We start from the raw sequence: 10,420 nt of genomic DNA, 5'->3' as shown, positions 1-10,420 counted from the left end.
TCGCAGGAATCAGCGTGCAACAAACAGGCTTCGAAAATTCGTCCGATTTCTTTCGTTTCCCGATTTCATTCGGAGGTTTGTCAAAAAAACAAAACAAAACAAAACAAAACAAAACAAAACAAAACGGAATTTTTCAGCGGGGAGAATTTCCCAATTCACCCGACCCCGCCCTCCTCGAAGACTACAAAATACCCAGCGCAGGGAACCTACAGAAGACTGTTCTGCATGCACTGGTGCACGTGCTGCTGTCTTCTGGATTCACTTGCTGCAACGTGGAATGGAGTCGAATTTCTGGTCAGTGCAAGTGAAGCAGGCCTGGGATTCTGTCCCTCAGGTGCAAGAGGCACAGCCACCTCTGCTCCCCAGTTTTTCAGAGGACCGCGGTCCCTGGCCTCTCCCTTTCTATCCAGTCCTTGGCAAGATCTCTTCCTATGATGGCTGTGACTACCAGGAACAACCACTTCCAGTTTGGATGAATAACATCGCGGGAATCTACCCCAGGACCGACTCTTGCAGGATCCAGAGCACCTCGGATCCCAGCATTCCTGACTCTGTGGGCGCCATTCATGAGGAACAGCCAGAGAAACCCACCACTCTGGGAACCTGGGAGGATGCTGCAGAAGAATCACTCACAGTAGCAATGCAGCCCTGGTCCTGTTCCAGAGCGCCCCACCATAGCGACGACGCAAAGGATGCGGGGACCTGTGGCGGGAGTTGCTCCACAGAGTGTGAGCGACCAGCCTTCAGAAATTGGAGAAGTAGACTCTGGACTTTGCCATGACTCTTTGAGTGCATTCCTAGCTCTCTAAGCCGCCTGTTCTGGGGCTTGTTCCCGCCAGACAGTGGCAGCAGTGAGCCTTAGAGAGCAGCAGGCGCCTTTCTGGCCTTTTATAGTGAGAGTTTTCCCTGTCAATGAGGAGCTGTGCCCTCTTCATTCCCTGAAGCCAGTGAGGTTCAGTGCAGGTCCCCTGCTTCCAAACTAAAGAAGCAGTGATTTGTATTCGATGGTCCGTTTCATTTCTTAATTCTTTAATAAATAATCTTAATTCTTAATTAATTAATTAATTCTTAATTCTTTAATTCTTAATTCTTTAATAAATAATCTCAAATGGAATGTTTGGGGTTGTGTCTGTTTCCCAAGGCACTGATTGCAGACAGGATCGCTGGTTTCTAGGATTCATGGAAAGGCCTGGAAGGGGGCAATGGCAATTCGGTCTGCAATGGGAAGGCCAGTCTGGCTTCAGGTTTTCAAGATGGCTTTGTCCCAGGTGCTGTCCTGGTCTGCTGTCCTATTGATAGCCATGTTTTCTGAGGTGGCCTCCAGGGTATCTGCTGTGAGCAAGCAGCCTAAGTTATCCGACCAGATAAATTCTTCTTGGCTCTCAATAGTGTGGAGCTGAAATTCGATGGCGACATCAAACCTAGATACACAATTTTGTTTCGTGAGTTTTTTTCCCTGGGGTTTTTGTATGTGATTGTTCGTTTGAGTTGCAACAGGGATCAGACTCTGCCAGCAGGCTCAGGTGGGATTCTGTGGAAAGCCACTGTTCCTATTAGGAGTAAGCAGGTGGTGTGATGCTGTGATGCGATCTCTGGAGTTTCCCTTTGTTTACTCTGCTTCTTGACATCCCAGTGTTTCTAAACGCTGAAAAACCAATGATCCGATTATTTTTGCAGTCAGTCATCAGCAAAGTTACATTTTCAGCCGGTTAAGTGTCCAAAGAGCCAAGTTCTGTTCAGCGCTCAGCAGATGAAATCCAATGGTGTATAGAAACACCATAAGTGATGTTTTTATTCCTCCTGATTTGGCACGAGATTGTACTTTTGTGTTGTGACCAGAATGAGATTCTACCAGGCAGGCTTCGGTGGGATTCTGGGCAAGCCCACTATTCCCACAGTAAGGATGCAAGGCGATGCAAGGCGAGCCCTGGTGTTTCTAAAGGCAGAAAAGCCGAAATTTCAAGCCATTGGCAGTCGGTAAATTTAGGTTTTCAGCCAAATAGACAAATTGCTTTCAGCACTCAGCAGACTACTAACGAAATCCGACAGTGATTAGAAACACAGCATGCGATTTTTTCCCCGTGATTTTGTAAGTGATTGTACTTCGGTGTTGAGACCTGGATCGAATTCTGCCAGGCAGGTTCCAATGGGATTCTGGGCAAAACCCACTGTTCCCTTAGCGAGTAAGCAGGGAATGTGATGCAATTGTCAGGGTGTCGGTCTGTTTACTAGGCCTCTCCCTCTCCCGGTTTTTCTAAACGCAGAAAAATCATTGGTCCCATTTATTCTGATAAGCAGATTTCGAGCCATCGGCCATCAGTAAAGCTGTGTGTTCATGTAGTTAAGTAATTATGTGTTCCGGGACACCCTGCGGACTACGGAAGAAATCCGATGGTGATTTCAAACCGCTTACCAGATTTTGTTCCACAGTGCCTTAGAGAGCAGCTGGCACCTTTCTGGCATTTGAGAGAGAGAGAGAGAGAGAGAGAGAGAGAGAGAGAGAGAGAGAGAGAGAGAGAGAGAGAGAGAGAGAGAGATCTGTGTCAAAGAGGTTCCGGGCCTAAACCTCTCTATTCCCTGCTATCTACAGTGCAGCCCCCCTGCTTGACAATAAAGAAACAAAAAGATTTGTATTCCATGCTCCCTGTCATTTCTTAAATCTTTTGATAAATGATTTCATGGGGAATGTTTTGGGTTGTGGGACATGTTTTCTGAGACACTGGTTTCAGCCAAGATCGCTGGTTTCTAGGATTCAGGAAAAGGCCAGGAAGGGGGCAAGGCAACCATAATACAACTTGCAATGGGAAAGCAGGTCTGGCTTTAGGTTTTGGGGATTCAGGGATGGCGACCTCCATACCCTATTGGCTGACATCTCTCTACTCATACTTTATAAGGAGGCCTCCTCCTTATTTCCCTGGCATGCTCTTGATCCAGTCACAAACAGCCTAAGACAGGCCTGATGACTTACCACTCTCACTGGCCAGCCTGATTTTACTCCAGCCTTGTGGTCCTGGATAAGTCAATGGTTACTGCACCCCATGACTTTTCCATATCAATAGGGGAGCAGGAGACAATGGAAGTCCTAAACTAGAATCATTCATTTTCAGAGACCTGCAACCCTGTATGCAAGATCCAGGCCAGCAACTTCTGCAGCAGTGGGCACTATGTCCCCAGGAATGCACCTCTCCCATATAACCAATATGCTGTACCTGAGCTTTAAGTTGTGTGATCCTGGCTCACTAGTGGCTGGGACTAGTGTCAGCCAAGTCAAGTTCCCCTGTGCTATCAGCAGGCAGAGGCTGAATCTGACCTTGATTGATAACAGCATAGTTGATTTTGTTTCCAGGTGCTTTCGTTTTCAGATAGAACCAGACTTTTCCAGGGAGGCTGTAGTCGGATCCATTGTAAACATATGGTCCAGAAAGGATGGAGAATACCCTGGATGGGACCCCTGGGGTGCCTTGGATCCAGTATGCAGGAGATGTGATCCAGAACCAATTTCATTTTGTTTTCTTGATCTCTCTGCTCGCCATCATTTTGAAATGGTGGAAATTCACGCAAATACTAAGGTTTGTGGATAACAGGGTGCCTCAGTAAAAGGCATGTTTTAAGTCTGGCAAGTCACCTAAGGCATCCTACCCATGCCCCCAGACCACTAAATTGGTGTCTGCATCAAATCTCAGTCACAGCTGTGTTCATTTCTTGTATAAGAAAATTTCCTTCTCTGTGGAAAGCTTTTCTTTCACATAGATATTTCAAAATATATTGGCAGTTTTTATGTGAACTAGATCTTTTCAACTATCACTTGAGAGGCTCTGTGTTAGGTTTGTATTTGTCTGTATATTGTTGTTTATTATTTGTTTTGTTTTGTTTTTTTAATGCTGTATGGTTTCAATGTTTGCGTAGTGTAGCCAATATCTGATAACGTTTATATAGTTTTGTACAATATTGAGATGACAGGTTAGTAACATGCTTCTACTCTTTTCTCTCCCAAACCCTCCCATGCATGCATCTCAGCTCTCCTTTAAACATGTAGACAATTTGTTCTCTAAGTGCTATTCCATGCATATTTTATTTATACAGATATGAGTAAGTATAACCTCCTTAATGTTCTTAAACTTTCTATTGATTCCTTGTGAATTGCATATTTGCACCCAAATACCACTCATGTTCCAATCCCTCCATATCTCTCCCCTGCCATTGAGACCCCCCAAAAAACAAAAAATAAAAACGAATAAATGAGTAAAAACATCTCTCTGTGACAGCTGAGGTATGTCATGGTGTGTCACACAATACACTCATTTGCCCAAACAGCTTTATCTGAAAATGTTCATTGCAATGAGTCATTGGTCTGGTATGAGGCCTCTGGCTTCTCCTACTGTACCACTACAGGATCCTCTCTGGGACTCTCCTCATAACACTGTAGCCCCTTTCCATGTGCCTTTACAGTTTGAACCATATGCCTGGCTTTAGGCTGTAGCAGGTCTCTATGCACATTTTCAGTTGTTAATGTAATAAGTCAAATGATGCCTCTGTTTACTAAAGCATTTACCTGTTTTGGTTTGGTGTTATTGTTGGTTGGAGTTCCAGTTTACCTCTCAAGGTTGTTAAGCCTCCATGGATTGCTGAGTAGCATTTATGTGAAGAATGTTCTTGGAGCCCAGAGAATCAACACACCCCAAAGATACTTAAACAGTGACATTACTTGCAGCCCTGTTTCTAAACGCTAAGTGATATAGCCGATGAAAGTTTCCTTTGCACTGGTGAAAGACTGAATGAGGAGGATGTGGAGATCAATGTTCACGAATTATTATCCTTAATAAGAAGCGTAAAGTATCCTATGCAGAATGATGCTTGTGCCTGGAGACAGGCACACGAAGGGGATGACCAAGCCTCAAAATAATAGATATCCAATATCTTTCATTTGTAGGCTCTATGCTTTCAAGATACATGACATCATGTTTTTCTCTTGTCACATGTGAGTAGCTGAGTGAAGTGTGTGGAGGAAAGTTGGATAATGAACTCAAGGATGATTGAGTTAGGAGGGGAAGTAGCCAGAAAGGGAACACATAGTTGCATGACATGAAACTCCACATCATCTGAAACAGAACGTTCCTGACTATGTCTATTTCTTTTCCATGGCTCAGAATAAACAACATAATCAAAATCAAAGCAACTTATGAAAAAAGTGGTTAGTTTGGATTATTAATAGTGTTAGAGTCCTTGAACACAGAGAGGAGATGCTGAGATTGCTCACACCTTGATTCACCACCAGATGGCAGCAGCACTGGAGGTGGGGGGGGGGGGGAGAAAACACATGGAGTCACTTTCTTCTAAAAGAGATCACATCTCCTTATCTTTCCAAAAGAGTTCAACCAACAAGGAATCAAATATTCAAATATGAACTTGTGAGGACCTCCTTCCTTTAAACCACCACAGAAAAAATGAATGAAAAAAAGTATGAATGAATGAATGAAACAATATATTCATAACGAATGACAAATCTTCCATGCTGATAATCTATCAATTAAAGCCAGGTTGCATGCATTGGGAGGTGCAGCAGATGTACTACCACATCTGAGGGTCCATGTTTTTCCTGCAGCTCTCTGAAGACTGAAACACCAGCAAGTTCTCAGTTAATCTCTGGTTCCATACCTAGGAAAAACAGAGTCAATGTCAAGCACATTTGGTCATTTTGATTTTAAGTTCTAAATATGTTGTTTATTTGTTCCTCCTACCCACAAGGCACAAAAGGTTTATTTTGGGTGAGAGGATTCAGTGGAATGCAGTCCATCACATCAGGGTAGGCACAGCAGGAGGAAGAACAGCCAGGTGTTCTCACTGCATGAGCACTTAAGAAATACAAAAGTGGGCCCAGGTTTTCAAACCTCTCAGCCAGTTTGAATCTCAGGGGATAGACTCCAGCATCACAGACAGAAAGCATGGCACCATGACACAGAAGCATGATAGTCATGTTGCTCAAAGTTCTTTCTTGTGTTATGTGGCAGGAAGCAGACCATTGATTTTCCAGCCCAGGGATGCATATGTGAGAGGATTTCACATGAGCCTCATTGGCTGTCCATTGAGCTCACCTTACTTCCTCTAGAGCCAGGAGTTCTCTTCAAGATGCCCTTTCTGCATGGCCTGCTGCAGCTCTGCTCTCAGCCTCCTTCTTTCCTCAAAGCTTCTTTGATCTCTGCTTGAATGGAGGACGTTTGCATGAGAATTCAAATTCTCCATATGAGATCACTAATGTCCCTTAGGATCTGTTATTGCACAGATGGCCTGCACTCTCACTTGCTGACCCTCCCATACCTTTCTTTTCCTGAGTGAGTTCAGAGCACCTTTCTCCCTAAGTTATCATGTTCTGGAACACTTTAGATCTTGGGACATCCCAATGCTACAGGTAACTATCCAGCTTTGACTTACTTTAACAGACATCTTTTCCTGCACAGTTCATGTGGGAGACAAGTGACTTAGAATGATTGCTGAATAAATTATTAAACTGAAAAAAAATATTAAGAGAATAAATTAAATTAGACAATTCAAAAGTTCCTATGTAGTTTTGACTTTGAGAAAACTTATAAACATTATTTGGATACCCATAAAACAATTTTCAGAAAACCTAGACATATTGTAAGCACAACATAAAGAAGTAAACCATCTCTCAAGAGAAGAAATGTAGGAGAATGTCATATACTTTATGGAAAGTTATGATTCTTTATAAGACAGTCTTCTTCTGCTGGGGTGTTGGTGGCACACATCTTTAATCCCAGCACTCAGGAGGCAGAGGCAGGTGGATTTCTGAGTTCAGGGCCAGCCTGGTCTACAGAGTGAGTTCCAAGACAGCCAGGGTTACACAGAAAAACCCTGTCTCAAAAAAAAAAAAAAAAAAAAAAAAAAAAAAAAAAAAAAAAAGAAAAGAAAAAAAAGAAAAGAAAAGAAGAAAAGAAAAAAGTCTTTTTCCTCTTCCTCCTCCTTCTCCTCCTCCTCCACCTCTTCTTCTTCCTCTTCCTCTCCTTCTCCTTCTCCTTCTCCTTCTCCTTCTCCTTCTCCTTCTCCTTCTCCTTCTCCTTCTCCTTCTCCTTCTCCTTCTCCTTCTCCTTCTCCTTCTCCTTCTCCTTCTCCTTCTCCTTCTCCTTCTCCTTCTCCTTCTCCTTCTCCTTCTCCTTCTTCTTCTCCTTCTTCTTCTTCTTCTTCTTCTTCTTCTTCTTCTTCTTCTTCTTCTTCTTCTTCTTCTTCTTCTTCTTCGTTTTGTTTTTTGTTTTTTGAGACAGGGTTTCTCCATATAGCCTTGGCTGTCCTGGAACTCACTTTGTAGACCAAGCTGGCCTTGAATTCTCCTGGACTGTCTTCTTTTATAACAGATCATTACATGATGTTTTAAATGTTATTTCCTTTTAAAATGTTTTATCCTCAAAATCATCGTCGTTACAAAATATACCTATATAATAAAGTCATTTTATTAGAGGAAATACTATCTTAAATCTGTACTATACTTTATTTTAAATTTAAGTATATTCTATATTTTAAAGAGATACTTTTGTTTTTATCTTATATGTATGAGTATTTCCTGCATTTATATGGGTTCATAATGTGTGTGCATGGTGCCCACAGAGCTCTCCAGTGCTTTAGATACACTAAAATGTGGTGAGTGTCCACATGCATGATAGGAACTAAACCTGGGTCCTCTGCACATTATTTTTTACTCTTAATTACTGACTTTCTACCTCTAGCCCCTACAAGATATTTTGATTTGTTTTATTTGTTTATTTAATGCATACTGGTATATTGCATGCAGATGTATCTGTGTACCAAATGTGTGCCTGATTCCTGCAGATCCCTAAAGAGAGTTTCTGATCCCCTGGAACTTTTACAAAACATAGTTGACATTTATGAGATTTAAAAATCAAGGCTATAAAATACAGGATATAGAATTGCTGTTTTTCTTTGTTTTTCATTTTTTTCTTTTTCATATTTTAAATTTTAATTTCATTTGTAATTCATTTTTTGAAAATAGCTGTTTTAATATATAGATACATATACATATGTATAGATACATATATAGATATATACACATATGTGTATATATGTGTGTTATATACATATGTGTATATATATATATATATATATATATATATATATATAAAACTTCTGATTCATCCATAGAAATGGTAACATTCAGATTCTAGAAATGTTCAGTTTGTAATTTTAGAGTCATTTGAAAGACTAACTTGGGGCCTTCTTCGCGATGGCTGTATGCAAGAAACACAATGCTACTCTCTGCTTCTTTCATATATATGCTTTCAATAATTTCTCTAAAAGAACAAAAGAAAGCAGACATTAGAATAAAAACGTAAATCATTCTTAGTGGTGTTGTGGTACATGACTTTGACCTCAGTACTCTTGAGTTTAGAAGCCAGCCTGATCTACATGTGAGTTTAAGGATAGACACCATGGGACACATCAAGAGATCCTAATTAAAAGAAAGTAAAGCAAAGAAGGAAGGAAGGAAGGAAAGAAGGGAGGAAGGAAGGAAGATAGGTAGGAGGGAAGACAGAAAGAAGCTCTAATCTCTCTCTCTCTCTCTCTCTCTCTCTGTATGTGTGTGTGTCTATGTGTAAAAATATTTTGTGGGAAGATGGATTAAAAATACTTTTAGAAGAAAACCAAATGTTTACAATCTAAATATCATCCTAAAAGACCAGCAGTGTCAACTAACCTGGACCCTTGGGGACTGTCAGAGATGTAACCACCAACCAAAAAGCACTCACAGACTAGACTTAGGCTGCCTGCACATATGTAACAGATGTGCAGCTTGGCATGTGCACTTCCCAACAACTGGAACAGAGATATCTCTAATCCTGTTGCATGTCTGTGGACTATGCTTCCCAAACTGCATTGAGTTGATGTGCCAGGGTCAGGGGGCCACCATCTTATCAATGGAGAAGTGGAGGAGATAATGGGGAGGACTGTGTGAGGGGGCTCAGGAAAGGGGATAGCAGTTGGGATGTAAAATGAATTTAAAAAGTATTCCATTCACCAGAGTGTCAGATTCCCATGCTATCCTGACCATTGGGGGTGTCAGCATGAATAGAATTGTGGAACAGAGATCCACTCCTGCTGAGACTTTTGCAGCTCTGTGGACTGTAGTCTGTCTGTTGTGAGCTGGGATCCCATATTTTTGGGGGCCCTGAGACCTGGGGCCCAGAAACTCGTTTTTTGAATTGTCTTCACTTCTTTCTGCCTGAGGAGGTCCAGACTGAATAAGTCTGCCTTTGATGTCTCAATTGAGTGACACTCACTGGCTTGATGATATCCTTTCCCACACCTAGTACACGGTCCTAGCACTTTCTTTTTTATGGGGGCCTGGCAGTCCCTTCTTATATGTCCTGGTTTGCCACAGTTATAGAAGACCTTGTGATTACTTGTATCTGAACGCCTTTGACTCTGCAGGACGGCAGCAGCTAACCCTGCATTAGTTAAGGGGCCTCCAAGCTCAGGACATACCCTTAACCAGTCCTGCAGTCTTTACTCTTTCTGGGTGTAATCGCTGCTCTGCATTCCTGTGTGGCTTGCTCATAAATCAACTGTTCCACTAAAGGCATTGCCTGTTCAGGGTCTCCAAAGATTCTGCCTGCTGCCTCTGTCATTCTAGCTACAAAATTTGAGAATGACTCCTGAGGATTTTGTATGATTTTTGTCAAGTATCCTCCAGCCTCTCCCTTTCTGGAAAGTGCTTTCCACGCCTTAATGGCAGCAGCGGAGATTTGATTGTATGCTCCCCAATCATAATTCATCTGATTATTAACGTACTGCCCTTGTCCTGTTAACAATTCAAATGTCCAATTTCTCTGACCGCCTTCAGCAGTGGCATTAACTTTTGCCTGTGCCTGAAAAGCATCATACCACAGCGCCTTCCATTCCATGTACTGCCCCATATTAGGGAGTGCAGCCTTCACTGTTGTCTGCCAGTCTCCTGGAGTCATGGCCAAGGTCATAAGCCTTTCAACTTGAGATATGGTAAAATTGGCACTAACTCCGTAATTACGTACAGACTCAGCAAGTTCTTTTATCTGGATATACTCCACAGGTGCATGTACTCGCTCTCCATCAGCAACTTCATAGACAGGGAATGCCTGATAAAGTTTTTTCTTTTCCTCCCTGGAGAGGAAAGAATCAGAAAAATTCTCCACATAAGGTGGAGGAGTATTGAGACCAGAAGGCCTAGAGGTGGCCTGCTCTGTGTCCCCAGTAACTTTTAATTTTTTCTCTGCTTTTTTTACTTGCCTTTTTTTTGGATGATATCTTTCTTTTTTATAGTGAGCTGTCTCATATTCTAACTCTTCTTCCTCAGAGGAGCTAAGCTCTTCTGTTTTTAATCTATCAAGCTTCAAAGCCTCCAGTTCCTTTACTGGAT

At 42.0% G+C, this 10,420-nt stretch overlaps 1 pseudogene; it reads left to right on the top strand.

Annotated features, from left to right (window-relative positions):
• The first annotated feature begins 277 nt into the window (after positions 1-277).
• LOC147000832 (annexin-2 receptor-like) lies at positions 278-862 on the top strand (annotated as a pseudogene).
• Positions 863-10,420: the final 9,558 nt, after the last annotated feature.

The sequence above is a fragment of the Mus caroli genome, unplaced genomic scaffold (genome assembly GCF_978045245.1).
Source record: "Mus caroli unplaced genomic scaffold, Mus_caroli_1 scaffold_15, whole genome shotgun sequence".
Lineage (NCBI taxonomy): Eukaryota > Metazoa > Chordata > Mammalia > Rodentia > Muridae > Mus > Mus caroli.
The sequence above is the reverse complement of the archived record's forward strand: the minus strand, read 5'-3'. Positions and strand labels throughout refer to the sequence as shown.